This window comes from Lytechinus pictus, chromosome 11 (assembly GCF_037042905.1).
Source record: "Lytechinus pictus isolate F3 Inbred chromosome 11, Lp3.0, whole genome shotgun sequence".
NCBI classification, from domain to species: domain Eukaryota; kingdom Metazoa; phylum Echinodermata; class Echinoidea; order Temnopleuroida; family Toxopneustidae; genus Lytechinus; species Lytechinus pictus.
In genome coordinates this window covers 570,844-589,394 of record NC_087255.1, presented here as the reverse complement: position 1 = coordinate 589,394, position 18,551 = coordinate 570,844, and positions in this window count along the sequence as shown.

The window sequence follows — 18,551 nt, the reverse complement described above, 5'->3', positions numbered from 1 at the left end:
AGCCAGGCCCAGGAATTTTTTTTTGCAATATGGTAAACAAATCATGTAAAAGTCTTTAAAACATTGATTGCAGGGAATCAATGGTCAAATTAAGATATGGATGCTGCCTATCAAATCAACATCTGCCCCAATTAAGTAACTAAAGTCTAATCTAGCCCCCAGCCCTAGTCTAGATCTATTCTATGCCTATCCTTTTCTTTACTGATACTGGGTTAGGTCTACGCAAAACGATCATGGCACTCTCTGCCAAACGATGTAACATTGCAATCAGTTTGCCTCAATTGGCTGATTTTTCTTAGAAATAATTGAAGAAAACCAGGGAAAATGTGGATAGGTGGGCGTTTATTCAAGCTTTAATTTGGCTTTGGAAGTTTGGTTGCTCGATATACCTTCGACGCAGCCTGGTAGTGCAGCGCAGCGCGCAGCCAATTATGCAATGCATCCGAATCGATGCATGGGTGTTTTTTTCGCCGTCCATGCCATGGTCTCGGACCCGGAGTTGAAATTTAGACCCGGATTTCGGGGATACAGCGCCTTTATTTCAGATTTATAGACTTAAAAGTCAAGTGACATTTAAAATTTGAAATCTAACTTTGAACAGTCATCGTTGATAAACATCAGCCCTGAAGCCATTGCACTTCAAATCAGGCCAGGCAAATTAGACGTCATTGTCTATGTTGCTAGAAGATCTATGACGAGTCGCCTGAAGCCCCAGCGCATCATCAACGTCTCTAGCTAGCTACGCGACCGGCCCAGACTCGGCGCACCCAGGCCAGAAAAATGACCTCGATTATTACGGTGGTTGTCTATGCATTTATTAGTGGTGCAGCGAAATTTAGCAGAAAAAAATAACAGACCAGAGGTATCCTTGTCATAGATTTAATACTCCAAAATAAAATGTCAAAATCGTGATTATTTAAGCTAGAATATTTCTTCAAAAATAATAGTCGTATTTTTAATATTATTACCTAGAATAACCGATCTAAAAGTTTTTCATTAAAAAATATTTAAAATTAACAAATGAAAAAAAAAATCAACTCTACAAAGTTCCCCAAAAACCCACCTTATTTTTTAGAGTGGTCACAAAATTCGAGCGGAGTTGACCTTCCTTAGAGCAACACGCTTGTGTGTTGCTGCCCTCTACGTTCGTTGGTTCATACCTACAACTGATTTTCAAACACAAGATTTTCAAACACAAGACATAAAAGAAGGATTTAAAAATTTTATTAATAAGAAACTAAGAAAAGACAAGACAAAAGAATAAGAAGGACGTGTAATTGTATGTGATATCACATTTGAATTGTTATTTGACGAATATTTTAAGAAACTCTATAAATATATAACTAGTAGCCGATTGGTTAGCTGGTGTGCCCTTTTTCACGAACAATTATTTAGCACGCGCGATATTTAATTTCTCTATTTGTATTGAAGTGTTATTCCTCGAAGATGTTTAATCTTGTAGGACCTACTAATATAATAGGTGGATGGGTGACTAATCTATATTAATATGTCATATAATCGTCACCAATGGTTTAACGTCGTATGGACCGCCTTTGCCGAACACGTCCTACTTACGAAAGTGACTGGCGCGTATAATCTGGAGAGATTGAAGAGCGCTATCATATTCAACAACAACAACAACAACTGATTAATCACCTGTTCATCCATTGTGACGTCAGCGCGCAGAGTGTAAAATATGCGCAGATCATGATGCGCACAAACATAACTGTGGAACGTCCTTAAGCTATAATTTTCAGAGCCATAGCTCTGATGATGTCTTGATGTATGTATTTAAGAGGCAACTTGTGTCGCATATTGACTAATAGGAATTTCATAGTATTACATGTATATTTTTGCTGCTTTGTTCATGCACAGGTATTGTTTTTTTCATTTGTGAATAATTGTATTCAATAAATATCTAAAAGTATGATATGACTGACGTCTTGTCGTTTCGTGGTAGCACTGTGATAGATACATATATATGCATTATATTCAATTCAATCAATTCAATCATTTTATTTTCCACTTTCAATTTCATATTTACAATTTTTGATACAATTGACATAGTAACATATAATCACATTTGAAGTACATACAAAAATTGATAACATTATAAAATTACAATAGACAATTATCAAATCGAAATATAAATAATTGAAAGGGAGGGAGGGCCAACTGATAAGCAGAGCTTGTATAATGTAGGCCCCCCTAATGTTGTAATTACGTGTTGATATTGATATGGACCTCCCATATCAAAGGCGTGAAAACTGTGACGGGCTCAAAAATGAAGTACATGTATTGGGCAAAAATTCTGAAAAGCTGCGAGCGAGCAACATTTCAAATCTTTGTACATTTTAAAGAACATTGGGTAAAAATGCACAAAAGAAATGTCCAACCATCATTGGGCATTTCTTTTGGGCATTTTTATTTATCCAGTGTGATGAAAACTTTGCCCATTATAAAGTAATTGCTGCTTATTGTTTAACCTTACTTGACAATATGCTTCCCGCATTGGGTAAAATACTGCCCCAAATTGGTTGGACATACAATTACCCTCGCGCTGGTTAAAATTCTACCCAATAAGTTTTTTTACAGTGTAATAATAAAAGAAAATCCAATTCTGTAAAATGTTTTTAAATAATATTAGTACACTGCAAAAACTCCGGTGTTGATTTAACACCAGCCCGGAATCTATATATCTCCACACCAGAGAAGCATTGAAACAACACCAGTTTGGAAACAAACCGATGCTGTTTTAATACTAGATGGTGTTGTACAGGGCGTCCCACAAAAAAAAGAAACCGAGATTTATCGATGATTTATCATAACTTCATCACAAATACAATAGACAAATGACCTACCATTGTAAAGCTTAGAATCTCCTCTTTCATGAAAGCCACATTTTAAAAAAGTTCAATATCTGCTCTTTAATTTGATACCTAAATTACAGAAAATGGTCAAGAAATAACAACGTTCTGGTTTTTTAAATAAGGCTTGAATTTCAACAATTTCATTATGATTACGATTAACACTTTGTTGAATAATTTTTTTTGAGATAAATTAAAATGACGTGTAGAACTAAAAGATCAAGCAGCTAGCTGACACCACGGAAATAAAATGAAGGGGAAAGCTGATCCGTGGCTGACACGTGCAGCTCTTGTTTACAAGCTAGCTAGCTGATTGATCTCTTAGTTTTACATCTCATTTTAATTTATCTCAAATATTTGATTTAACAAATTGTTGATCGTAATGAAAAAAATAATTCTAATCGTGCAATTATTTTTATATGAAAAAAAATCAATGAATTCAGTTAGTCAGGATAATGATGTCGAAATTCAAACAGAACGAGCGATCGAGTATCCATCCTACGCATGAAGTTCACTTTCTCGTCGGTGCATATCGTCTGCTGCTACTCGTGAATTGATTTGGATACATACATTATTTGGTTCGGATCCCTTTCGGACATATTATCTTACTCGTTTGTTCCACTTTATATGTTTGTCATTTTGCCTCCGACGAAGATTCTGCTAGGATCGAAAGCTTAGGCCCCTTTTGACTCTCTCGTTTGTAAGTACGTGCAATCACTACTTTTAATTATTTTTTTAATTATTATATTTCGAAGTTGTTAAGTGAGTGAAGAGACTCTGTCGTGGAATTTTGTCCATTGTTTGGCCTTTGAGTGGTGCATGCACCGTACAGGTGCAAATGAATGTGAGTTGACTAGATGCGACAGTTCGTTCCACTCTCCATCACCAGCGCAATTCCCCTAATTTTCCTTCTTCCATGTCGCTTTGTTTTCCACAAGAGCTAGAATCTTCATCATCAATATTTTCTTCTTTAACAACATTTGTTTCGAAATCCAAATCTATATATAAATTCTGGGTTTTCTTCCATTACATGATAGAACTACTCGATGACAGTTTGGAGAAACTGCTCGTTCACTAGCATTCGCAAAAGGTTTTGCACGCAAATGGAGCTTGATGTAGGAGAGCCAATCACGTCTCTGGGACTCTACACGTCATCAAATTCGAGTAAATTCAGAGACCGATGCGAGGCATAATTCGGAGAGGCATTTTAGCGCTTTTTAATTGGCGATTTCCATCTTGTGTATTATTTTCGTTATTTTCAAATGGCCTAATGATAATCCCCAAATCATTACCTTTCCATTGATATATAAAAATGCATATGTTCATAATCGATATAATTCTCATTTAAACTCTTATCATCTTCATCATGTGATAAGCGCAACCAGCTCTTTCTGAGGTTTTTTTTTTTATTTATTTAGGAATTAAATTCTAGTTCAATTTATTTTCAATTACTTTGATATGTAAAGAAGTATTTCCTTCATTTGCTATGGACAGAATTTTTTCATTAACAGAAATTATTGTAATGTATTGGGGTATAAGTGTTATACTATGTTAACAGAATAAACACATCGATTGATCAGTGCTCCCAGCTCCTAATAAAGATGCCTAACATTTCATTTGGATTAATTTACGAATAAGATGGTGAGGTTAGGACTGAGGATGATATGATATGTTGGGCTCTAATTGCTCCTTAATTACTGTGTGACGGTTATAATATTTCTGACAAAGAGGCAACATCTTGCATGTATGCTCATTGTAGTCATGAGTGTCCATTATGCTGGTGTGATATATTCGGACCATTACTCGATTTCTGGAGCCAAGAGGGACTTCACATTTCCGGTGCTCTGCTGTTCTGAGCAGTATTATTGGGGCCCTTTGCATTTTGTAAAGTGGAATTTAAGGATTTCGTGCATACTTTTGGTCAATTATATTTATTTTGGGGGGCAGCTTCACCCCCCCCCCCCCCGGTGAACCAGGAACGACAAAAGAACAAAAAAAAAATCAGCATCTATGCACATCACTAACGTGAAAACTTGTATTACATTTAGTTTTACGTTGTATGCCCTGGAAAAAACACTTGATAAAATAGTACAAGCCGTGTTAATGACAGCACATAATCAGAAATGTGTAGTCCTTCTTGGATTCAGAGATCGAGTAATGGTCAGAATATATCGCGTCAGCATAATGGACACCCATGACTACAATGAGCATGCCTGCACAATGTTGCCACTTTGTCAGAAATAATATAACCGTCACACATTATAATTAATTAAGGAGCAATCGGAGCCCAATGTATCATACCATCCTCAATCCTAACCTCCTTATCTAATTCGTAAGTAAATCCAAATAAGTTAGGCATCTTTCTTGGGAGCTGGGAGCACTGATCAATCGATGTTTACTTTGTTAACATAGTATTACACATATACCCAAATACATTACAATAATTTATGTTGATTAAAATATTCTGTACAAAGCAAATAGATTGAATTGAATTCCTAAATCAAGAAACTCGAAAATTAAGAGCTGGTTACACTTATAACATCATAAAGAGGATACGGTTTAAGGGCATTAGGGTTTGTCAAGTCGTTTCAAAGTACTCCTGCAATAACATGATACCACACTGAATGTATTTGACGTCTATCTCTGTTTATCTATTTTGTTCCTAAGTGAGCACATTTGACCCCTTTTTATCTAATGGATAATGTCTTCTTAGATAGAGACTTTTCAAAATGAAGAACCAACTTCTACGATTTTAACCACTTTTAATGTATTTTGGCTACCAATGAAAGTTTGTTGACCTTTTGACCTTTCCCTGACCTTGTCTTGACCTTTATATCTTCTGGATAAGGACTTCTGAAGATGCAAAAAAAGAAGAAAAAAAAACACGGAAAATTAGCTTTCTTAACACCTTCAGTGTAATTTCCCATTTAATGAAAGTTCGTTGACCGTTTGATATTTCCGGTCATAACTTCTTAACGAGAGGTCACGAGTATATAATTGTGTACACTTTTTTGTTCAGTATAAAAAAAATTGATGTATGACTCGATAAAATCGGGGCAATTTCAAAAATTGACCCCTATTGACCCGATTTTGACCCGTCACATGGTCAAGACGACCATTAGAAATTTGTCACCAAGTTGAAAGTTGTTTCTTGTGATGTCACCAATCACATAAAAGTGAAAAATCAGACTTAGCTAATTTGTTGAAGTAGATGATATATGCTGCCTGGCTAATAAGACCTATTGCATAACTTTTGGAAATTACATTGGAGGCTTATATTGCACGGAACTTTTTGTTCACACAACATTGTCCACAAGTACAGTATTACATAAATTGGTTATTTCCTCACGCATGAAGCCAATGCAGGCTTAATCATTCGAGCCTTACGATATTGCGTAGCTTTGAATATTACATGGTAGGGGAAAGTGACAAGAGATTTTACGTCCAGATATAACATAATCTACCAATTTTGATTTCAGCGTTACATTTTTATTTTTACTCTCAAATTAATAAAGAAGGGGAAGTTGGTATTTTCCCCGCTCGTGAAGCCAATCAGTGCTTGACCATTCGAGCATAACACGGTATTGCACCACCTTTGGTCAATGGAATGGTACGTAGGCTATAGTATTGAATGGAATATTATATTTAGACAGCAATATCATTGGTAGCTTGAATAAGAATATATCAAAGTACTTTAAGATGGTACGAGGGAAAGTTTCATGAAGTTACCATACCGAAGTCATTGCATAGATATTTTCCACTTAATCAGCTGGATACCTAATTATGACATCAAATAAAACAAAGCCTCATGCAACAATACCCAATCAAAACGTTGAGAATTCAGGGAATGTAACTATGCTCTGGACTTCATGCCTATATTGCTCTCTCCAATTGTCAAACTAGTGAACATTTTAACAACACACTTATCGTATTACCGATGCTATTCACGGTGCATTGTACCGTACCACCAAAGTTACGGACATCTTATTATTCCCAATGATACTCTTTCTACGATTCATCCCATTGAACAAAAAAATGAAGGCATACGGTCCGATTCAACTACACCCTCTATATGCAACTTTCTTCTTTTAGATGAGACAATTAAAACTGTTAATACGGACAACCAAACAATCACTCTAACCCCTTTGTCAAATATGCCGTCATTTTGTACAAAATCAATCTTAGACAAGACCAATATGGGGAGAACTTGAGTTCAAGGAGCATTTTGGGGTAAAAGTTGGGAACCGGTCTATTTCACCTAATTTGAATGTGCTGAATCTGATAAGACCGGTTCCCAAGCCAATTTTTCATGTTTTGACCACCTAATTTGCATTAAAAAAATGGCTGCCAAATTGATAATTTATCATCTTATTTCTACACTATTCTTTTATAAGAATCGCTTTCACCGATATGGATACTGCAAAATCCTGCATACTGAACATGTACCATTCGGGAAAATTTGTTATTTCTGTTTCCAGCTAATTATTTATGCAAATTTATGCATATTTTGCAATATTATGCTATAATTTGATAATTACACTTAAAATGTTTATTATTTTGGGTACAAATAGCATTTGTATCATTGTGATAGTTGTTTGGCCCTTAAATATATAATACTCGGTCAATTTTATATGTATTTTATTGTTCTTTGATATTTCTTTTGTGTTCTTGTATTTTCTGCCATTTGCTTTGTATATGTTTGATATGAGATCTTTAAAAAATAATATCAATGGCAGACAAATTTTAAGCTTCAATGATAGAATCATTTGATAAACTTCTTTGCCACAAATATTAATTGTACTCAGGAACAAATACACACACATGCTCACACACCCACACCTGTATATAGAAAGTAATATACTTGCAAGGTATATTAGACATGCCCAATATGAAAACATTGATGCTGATCCTATAATCAATTACCAAATTCAATGAACCCGTAAGAAAAGAAGGGTTAGAAGTTGGAAAACCTGTAATCATGCTGAACGTAAATTTCTTGAAATTTAAGTTATTTAGTTTTTTATAACAGATCTAATAATCAATTTAACGTATGATTTACGCAGTGCAAGTTATCAATCGGATATAAGTAGCAGTACATCCTTGTAGCAAAATTATATCTTTGATTCAGCTCCATCAGAACTGCAACCATGGCAGTTAACCAAAGAACAATTTGTAATAAATGCAAAGGGTCTGTATTACTGGATCGCTTACTAATTTTTTTGGTCATTACTGATTTATTTATTTATTTGTTTGGCAACGATACATTTTCCCCAAGTCAACCATCAAAGTGATAACTGAAAACCACAGCTTCTATCCAGTCCTTGCCTAGGAAGATTCTTTGACGAACGATACTGAATACAGAAGAGGAAATGATAAAAAAACATGCGGCTAAACATAGATTAACTCCATGGTAAAAACATGGGGAAAACAAGGTTTCATCAATCATCAATTCCAAAACAGACTGTCAGTCTCCCAAGAAGAATGACATGTTCAGGTATCAAAACCGGTTAACAAGTCAAACATAACTTAGGCAACTGCTTTCCTCATAGAAAGAGAAATCCTGGCTCTACAATCGAAGAAATTCTCGACCTAGACTTTGATGGTGATATCTCAGACTCGCATGCAGCCTATCAGAGCTGGGTAAGCTATTGGATGCTGTTGGGTTTAATACCGATCAAAAGAAGTGGATTAATAATCACCTGCAGGAACGCCAAACATGCCAGGAACCCACCATCCTCTGAAATATATCTTCGTTATAAATTTGAAATAGTCTATCTTATGAAGATATGAAGATGTGTGAATATTAGAAGTTCGATAAACGGCATAGAAGACATTAGGCAATTCACTGTGGTATTGAAAAGGTGCACTTCGAGCATTTTAACACCTGGAACAACAACTGGTTAGACAGCAGATTCTCTCTCAAGACAAAAATTTAGGTTTTGTTTATGGATTTGTGACATGAGAATCGGACATATCTCATGAACACAGACACGATGACTTCGATACGAACTGCCTCCGCAGAATACTTGTACTAAATTTGTTTGATTTCAACAATTAGAGATGACTTTTATAATATGATGCTGCCCTATCAATCAAGCCATCCAATGGAACACCAAATCGATGATAACTGACATTGATCATTCAACACCCGCCGCCGAAGGTAAAGGTGTATATCAAGCTGGGGGAAGCTGGATGCCTCTAAGTTAGAAGAAGCGGCAATCCTAGATAGGTTAGGTGCAGTACTGCATTGGAAAAAATATATTATGGAGATACACATGTAATCCGTTAATGAAGTCCAATGATAAAAAAAATTGTTATTAAAATGATATCCAGTGACTTATTCGTTGTGGAACTTTAGAACATCACAGTCTGGCTTTTAAAACACGGAAAACGGTCTAATTGGTAGGCAAAATAAAAAAATTAGATGAATTATATGTGGGTTCAGTTCTGATTTTTTTTTTCAAAATTGGGACAATTTGACAAGCGTAATGGAGAGAAACACAGGACATCTCATTTTCAGCAGACTGTTTTCACTTCATTTTGCTGAAGAAAAACACTAAATATATATACATGTATGAGTGATCAGATTCTGTTGGTCAGGAACATAACTACTCCAAAGGATATTAAATGCAACTGATTGACTATTAGGAGTTGAGAATTACAGTACTATTATGATTCAAATTTAATAATTCATCATCTAAAATTGTGAATATGAATAAATTGATTGATATCATAATTCAAGATACCATTTTATAATAAAAATTTTAGCAATTAATAGTGACATTCGCTTGAATACAGATAGGTTCATGAAATTCGTTGGATCTCCACCAGTGTGCTTTTAAATGGGAAAGCCCTCCGTGCAGGAGTTTACCTTTGTATGCAGATGTGGGTGTGGGAGTGGGTGCATCTGTTTATGCCCATGGATATATGCGAAAAAAAAAATTAAAAAAGTGATTACATAATTAAATCATTGAAGATTATTATTTTCTGCCATTGATAATCAATAATTTGACAGATCCCATAACAAAACATGTACAAAACAAAAGGTACAAAATACAAAGAAATACATAAGAAATTCAAAAACAATAAAATACATTATTATTCACTGTGATGTCATATTCTAAGGGCCGTACAATTATTTATAATGATTTAAATGCTATTTGTACCAAAAATATAAACATTTGAGCTGAAATTATCAAATTATAGCATAATAATCCAAAATATGCATAAATTTGCATAATTAATTAGCCGCAAACAAAAATAACAAGTTTTCCCGAAAGGTACACGTGCGTATGCAGGATTTTGCAGTATTCATGTCTGTGAAAGCGAATATGATTAAAGAACATTGTCGAAATAATATTCTGAATTGTCAATTTGGCAGCCATTTTGTTCATGCAAATTAGGTGGTCAAAACATGAGAAATTAGCTTGGGAACCGATCTTATCAGATTCAGCATATATGAATTGTGTGAAATAGTCCAGTTCCCAACTTTTACCCCAAAATGCTTCTTAAAATTTATATAGGCCTCTTTTTCCAGAATGTGTCTAGTCTATCTGTCTTCGACATTGCACCATCCAAGAGTGCATTGCGTAATCTTAGAAGTAATGACGTCATGAATCCTCCGAATCCTAGGTTATGTTCCCATATGATGCGAAACGTAATCATTTTCATAAATTCCTATATCAGAGGTCTATATATCCCTACCAGTAGGTTTTATCGTAAAGTTGGCTGTATACAGTGTTAAGTGAGCAGTGATGTCAGTGGTGGAAATGTACATATTATTTCCTGTCAAAACAAGCTAATAAAAATAATACAAGCACAATCATCTTTGCTCTCAATATGGTGGCTATGCACAACATCATGTGCTTGTTATAACGTCAAAAGCAGATGTCTTCTGTTTCATGAATATGTCAAAATCCAACTCCATTGATTGTCATGTCATGCTGTATTTTGGAAATTGCAAAGTTTTGATGAAACCTAAACTAAGAGCGGTTGAACTAGTCTATCATATTTTTATCGTTATCTTTTTATCGTTTCATCATTATAATAATCTTCAAAAAGAAAAAAATATCAGTAGTACCTTTTTACAGTGTGTTTCGTTTTAATTATGGCAAGGTAACATCGCGACTGCTTGAATATTGGTCGTGTTATTTGTATCGAGTAATATTGAAGTATCCGCAACAGGCGTAAAAACAAAATACAACATTAATTTGAGGTTATGGTCATAACATGGATATTAACAGTTCAAGTCAAGTTCAAGTTTATTTAAACCAATCAAAACAAGAGACATATCACACAGTTTAATAAAAAATGAGAATACATGATAGGTTTGGGACCCCATAGAAGCAGAGCTTGTGAGAGGGGCCCCTTATATAGAACATTACAACAAGAATGATATGAAAAATATATACAATGATAATCTAGAGAGTAAATAAGAAAAATACATACAAAAAAACACACACACACTCACCCTCATATGGTTTATCAAGATTCAATTTAAGATAGTTTGTAATCTTTGAAATAAATATTATGGACATGAATTTTTAAACATGGGCAGTGTTGGACTGGATCTTAAGCTTTGTGGTAACTTTTTCCATTCTTTGATACAAACTATCACAAAATAATTCAAAGCAGTATTTGTTCTTGCAAGTGGTTGGTGGATAAGATTTTTCTGCCGTGTATTGTACAAGTGAACATTTGAGTTAACAACAAATGCATCGTTTAAAAATGAACAGTTTTGAGAGGATTGTGATTTGTACATAAATATCAAACACTTGAAGGAGACTAAATCATCAAGAGGCAAAATATTCAATTGCAGAAATAAAGGAACACTTGGACATCTGTAATTCGAATATGTTATGAGCCTCATAACTTTCTTCTGAAGAATTAGCAGTTTGTTTAAATGATTCATATATGTATTTCCCCATGCAACATTACAATAATTTAAGTGTGGCATAATAATAGCATTGTAAAGAGTTACTAAGGTCTGCTGAGGTAGAGAGAAACGTAACTTATAAATGACAGCAACACTCCTTGATACCTTAGCACAAACATAACTGAGGTGATTGTTCCATGATAAGTGATCATCAACTACAACTCCCAGAAACCTTACATCTTGACTTCGATTGATCTGATGGCCACCTATTGATAATGGATTATTATCTTCAGGGACTCTTTTACCCATTGTTCTAAAGACAACATATTGGGTTTTACTTGCATTTAATAAAAGCTTGTTACAACACAACCATTTAAATATATTTCTAATTTCATTGTTAGTTGAGAATAAAAGAGTATGCATATCTTTGTGATGGGAAAGATAATGAATAATTAAACAATTTGATGAATTAATAATGTCATTAACATAAATCAAGAACAATAAGGGATCCAGAACCGAGCCTTTGGGTGCTATACATTTAGCCTCCTTAGATTGTGATTTAACTCCATTAATCATTACATACTGACATATATTCATTAAGTAATTTTTAAACAAACTTAAGGCTACCCCACGAACACCATAATGCTCAAGCTTGTACAATAATATATCATGATCGATAGTATCAAATGCCTTCGATAAATCTAGAAACACACCAATACAAAATTTTCCACTATCAATTGCATTTATAATGGTATTTACTAAATTCTAAACGCCCATACCTGTGGAGTAATTCTTTCGAAAGCCAAATTGTTGTGGTATCGCGATATTATGAAGTTGAATGTAATCATCAAATCTTTTGTACGCTATTTACTGGGACTACTTTAGCTATTTTCAGTTTGTCAGGGACAATACCCTGAAACAAGGACTTATAAAAAATATCGCATAAGGGATCAACAATGCATTGAATACAATTTTTATGACCTTGGGAGAAATATCATCTGACCCGCATGCCTTCGATGGTTTTAAAGTCGAAACCAAATTAGAAATTTCACGAACAGATGTTGGTCGAAAATACAAGGATGGGGAATGATTTTGAACGGACATAAAATCTTTGTATAATGTTTGGACAAGAGGAATTTCCTTGCTTATTTTAGAAGGTAGATCAATAAAATATTTATTGTAATACTCTGCTTTATGTAAATCCGAATTTAACAGTAATTCGTTATGATACATGTCATTTGGGAGTGGCACTTTCTTCCCCCTCCCCAGCAATTCATTAATATGTCTTTCTCATATCATTTTGATTTCTTCGAAAAACATTATCATAATAATTCTTCTTACTTTGACGAACAGAATTTGTCAATATATTTTTGTAATCAATATACTATTTACGATTAATCTCATTTTTATTTTTTGTATATGCATAATAAATCTTATGCTTTTCATGAATGGATTTTAGAGGAACTGGAGTGATCCGGTTACACTTCGTAATTCCGAAGCTTCGTAGTTCCGAAGGTTCTTCATTCCGAAGGTTCGTAATTCCGAAACACGTAAATTGCCTATACCTCGATGTTCGTTAATCCGAAAACGAAAAAGGGTTCGTTTATCCGAACATTTGTGGCGTTATTCCGACGGTTCGTTATTCCGAAGGTTCGATAATTCGAAAATGAAATAAGGTTCGTTGTTCCGAAGGTTCGATAATCCGAAAACGAAATAAGGTTCGTTGTTCCGAAGGTTCGTTAATCCGAAAACGAAATAAGGTTCGTTGTTCCGAAGGTTCGATAATCCGAAAACGAAATAAGGTTCGTTGTTCCGAAGGTTCGTTAATCCGAAAACGAAATAAGGTTCGTTGTTCCGAAGGTTCGTTAATCCGAAAACGAAATAAGGTTCGTTGTTCCGAAGGTTCGATAATCCGAAAACGAAATAAGGTTCGTTGTTCCGAAGGTTCGTTAATCCGAAAACGAAATAAGGTTCGTTGTTCCGAAAGTTCGTTAATCCGAAAACGAAATAAGGTTCGTTTTTCCGAAGGTTCGTTAATCCGAAAACGAAATAAAGTTCGTTAATCCAAAAAACAAAACATGGTTCGTTTTTCCGAAGGTTCGTTAATCCGAAAACGAAATAAGGTTCGTTAAGCCGAAAACAAAATAAGGTTCGTTTTTCCGAAGGTTCGTTAATCCGAAAACGAAATAAGGTTCGTTAATCCAAAAACAAAATAAGGTTCGTTTTTCCGAAGGTTCGTTAATCCGAAAACGAAATAAGGTTCGTTAATCCGAAAACGAAATAAGGTTCGTTAATCCGAAAACAAAATAAGGTTCGTTAATCCGAAAAATGAAAACCGGGAAAGCAGAGGCAGAGGCAAGGGGGGGGGGGAGCGGGGGACACTGTTGCCGTTCAATTGTTATGAGGATGTGAAGGCAAGGGCGGCCGAACGAATTTTCGTTCGGGGGGTAAAGCCAAAAAATGAAACTCATACTGTAGGTCAGTGGGCACTTTGGTGATATAATCACCTTAAGATTATCATCTGCTTGAAGTCATTGTGTGTTTGATAGTGATTAAGTAGAGAAAAACTTTTTTGAAGTGACTTCTTATTATGGCAAAATGTATATTTAGGCTTTATTTTTCGGGAGAGAGTATAATGAGCGAGCGGCTTGGTAAAAAAGAATTTAAAGGTGAAGTTGTAAAACTCGTTTAGGGGTCAATTATTCTTAAAATGCCATTATTACGAGGTGTTGCGAGCGTAAATCACAAGCTAAAACTTAAGGGTATTTCAATAAAAAATAAAAATATGTTTTTAAAAATCCGAGCAGATTTCTGCTGTCATAAAAAAGATGTGCATCTAACTAAAGAATTAACACGAGCGCAAAACGCGAGCTTAAACATACTGACCAGAAAAGGAACCTGTTAAAGAAAGCATTTAGTGACCTCTTTAGGATACATATTTCTCCAATCGAATAATTGAGAGTGCGAAGCGCAAGCTGAAAATTTGCAATATTCCAGCCTGAAAATTTAACTTGTATACTTTAAAAAGAGTATTTTATTTCGAAAAACAGCATATTTATTTTTGAAAAAGGAACTTTCCCATTTTGGAAAAATATGCATTTCCCTGTTTTTTATTTCATTTTTGGGGTGCAAGTGCCCCCTGCCTCCCTCCCAGCGGATCCAACTTTTGTCAAATAGGGGGGGGGCAAATTTTTTTTTCACCCATATTTTCCTCGATCGACAGCTTAAAGTTGATTTTTGTTTGTTTCTTTGAAAGGGTAGTCCTAACAGTCAATAATTAGCTTTATACTTATAAAATAAAGTAAATATGTAATAACATGATAAACCCTTTTTAAATAATGCGAGCGCGAGCTATATTTTTTTTTAATATGATGGGCAATATGTTTGTGATCTTCAAAACGAGATGCCTATGTAACTAGATAATATCTGCTAGCAAGAAGCGCGAACAGAAATTTAAATACCTTATACCAAATAAAAAAACTGATGAGGAGCGAGCTTTTTTTTTTTTTTTTTTTCATGATGGCCAATTTCTAGTCAATTTAAACAGATTATTGTGCTCACGATTCGATTTTTGTAGCTTTCAGCGAGATACGCGATTACGCATTCTTTTCATGATTACAAAAGTACTGAATATGGAAAAAATGTTTAGCTTGCGCTACGAGCTCCCATTATTTGATTAGAGAGATTTATATCCCATTCCTGAACTCCAAGTAATAATCTTTGAAATATCCACTTTTCTTGTCAGTCGGCCACTCTGCCTATATATATATATATATATATATATATATATATATATATTGTAACGAAATGAAAGGTTTATTTAATTATCAGTATTGTTTTGGAACGGCAAAGACTGTAGAATAATTTTTAATCCATATGTATAGTTGTATAGCGAAATTCAGTAATCGCTTGTAATCGATTATAGAGTGATTTCCTGTAAAAATGTAATTACGCCTTTTTGCTGAGAAATATCGAAGTTTACAACTGCGTTATTGTTTTAGCTCTTTATGTTTAATAATTTTACACTGTTTGGATATACAAAAGAAGTGACAATCACCATTGTCTTAGCTGAAAAGATTTATTCTATAACTTTAACTATTTTTAAATAGTAATAAAATTTTATGGCCTGACAAGCTCCCTCTTCAATCGATGAGCTAAATCGATACAAATCTACTTTGTGCTCGATTTCAAACCAGGCTGCTAATCCTACAAGTAGTTATTTCTGCCCGAAACTCTGCTCAAGTTCTGTTTGATCCTGCTGCGCCAGGGTGAGCATGTATTCTAGTAAAGTTTGAAGAAAGAAATACTTCGTTATATGCCTGTTGTTATGTTGAGTACGGAGCTACAGAATGCATGGTCTGAAAAGCAGAAGCTCGAAAGTGTTGGAAGTACTGACTGGAAAAAGTGAGAAGTACGGAAAATACTGACTTTACCGGAGTACGGAAAATACTGACTTTACTGAAGTACGGAAAATACCAACTTTCCTGAGATACTGAAAATACTGACTCGAGAGAAGATACGGAAAGTACTGAGTCGAGAGAATAGACGGGAATTACTGATCTTACCGAGATTCCGAGATGAGTGAGGATGCTTGAAAGTTCTTACCAAGATACTGAAATTACGGAAATACTGAATGCTGGGTATTCGGTCTTCAACATGGTTGTGCGGTTCCACGAGATATGATATAAGATATTGTGAAGGAGTAAAGAGTCAGAAGTGAAGAAAGACGGACTTTACATCAACTGGTTGTATATTGCAGCCGAAACGAACCAGCTCGTCAGGAAAGAAAGTCGGTTCGGCTACACGTGGTGTCAGAAGTGGGATAGTTGGTGTAGAAGTTCAGAAATGGATGTCAGAGGACAAAGAGGGCGTGCGGTATCGCCAGCTGAAGTGATGGAGAGGTTGGAAAGCAGTATGGCGGAGATTGACCAGATGATGGCGGAGTTGCGAACCAGTGTGGGGTTCACGCCATCATGGGGGACTGATGAGGCAAGCAGTAGGCAAGGGCCAAGAGTTCAGTTCCAGTCTTCACCAATTGAAAACTTCGGAGCAACAGCACAAGTACCGCAACCCACTAGTCTTGAACAAGAATTTCACGGAACCAGGCTATCAAATACACAACACAGACCAACAGCACAGTTGAGAACCGAATCAGAAAATCCTTTGTCAAGTCAACCGAATTATCCTGATGTAAGATCAAAGAAACCAAATGTGATACCAGATCGGTTCGATGGTCGCTCGCCAGTTGAAGACTATATAAACCATTTTGAGGCATGCATTGTAGTGAATGAATGGGGAGAATCCGAAGCGATGAAATATCTGGCAGCCAGCTTAAGAGGTTCTGCTGTTAAATTGCTAACCCAGAAAACGGGAAGAAGACTGAGTTACTGTGAACTGGTTGACAGAATGAGAAAAAGATATGGTCCAGGTGGAAAAGCGGAAGTCTATCTCGCCGAGTTGCGACAGAGACGGAGAAAGCCTAAAGAGACCCTCCAGGAATTAGGACAGAGTGTTAGAGATATGACGGCTCTCGCCTATCCCGATTTCGATGAAGACGGACAAGACCGGTTGGCGAGGGGGCATTTCCTAGATGCAATTATGGATAGTAAGATTCGGGAAGGACTGTTTCGCTCGCAACCAAGATCATTGGACGAGGCAATAGAAGCTGCCCTGAATACGGAGGCGTTCCTAAGGATGGAAGGAGACAGGAGGGACTACCGACAAACCAGGTACAGCCGAGCTGTTTCAGGGGATAATGCCGGAAACCCTTCCCCTACTGAAGAAGCCTCATGGGAAGTGAGAATGAAAAAGTTCCTTAAAGATCTCATTCTGGAAATGGAATCCAAAACTACTGAAAGGCCAAGACAGAATACAGCATCTCATGGAGCTGGACAGCAGACCAACCGGGAAAACAACAATTGCTACAATTGTGGAGAATCTGGCCATTTTGCTAACAAGTGCCCACATCCTAGGAAGGAGAAAACAAGTGATCAGACTACTGAGAGACGATGTCACAACTGTAACCAAACGGGACATCTCATCAAGAATTGTCTAAAGTCAAATGCTCATGTCTCCATGATCACATCTGAATCCAACACGGATGATATCCATGAAGAAGTCAGTAATAAAGAGCAAGAGCCGGATGACGGAAATTTAGGAGAGAACAATCCTGAACCCGGCCAGGCTAGAGTTGGAACATCAGAGGATGCCAAGAGACAGGGTTTGTTCGTAAATGCGAAGCTTAACGGGCAGTCAGTAAAATTTCTGATAGATACTGGTTCTTCACATACTCTAGTATCAAACGAGTTATACGGCAACATCATTGAGTCAAGGAGACCTCCTCTTCGTAGAATTACAGACATGGTTTACCAGGCAGACGGTTCACCGCTAGAAACAATGGGGAGAGCATCGATCGTCTTAGAAATTGGAGGTATGGCGGCGGCCTCCGAAGTCATAGTAGCTGCGCTGAAGAATCAAGGAATCATTGGACTGGACTTACTCATCCAGATGAATGTGGTACTAGATCTCAGAATGTTGGAGTTGAGAACTCCGAAGGGAACCATAGCATGCCAAGATCACGAAGGGAATTCATTTTGCTGTAGAATTGTTGCACAGCAAACAAGTACTATTCCGGCCGGCTGTGAAGTCATTCTACCAGGCGAAGCTAGGAACACTCAGTTCCTTAGTGGTTCGGCTTTACTGGAAGGACCGCGAGATGGTACGGAATTACTCGGTAAAGGTTTGATGGTTGCACGAGCTGTTGTAAGCGCCGAGGAAAAGATCCTCCCTGTACGGATTCTCAACACAAC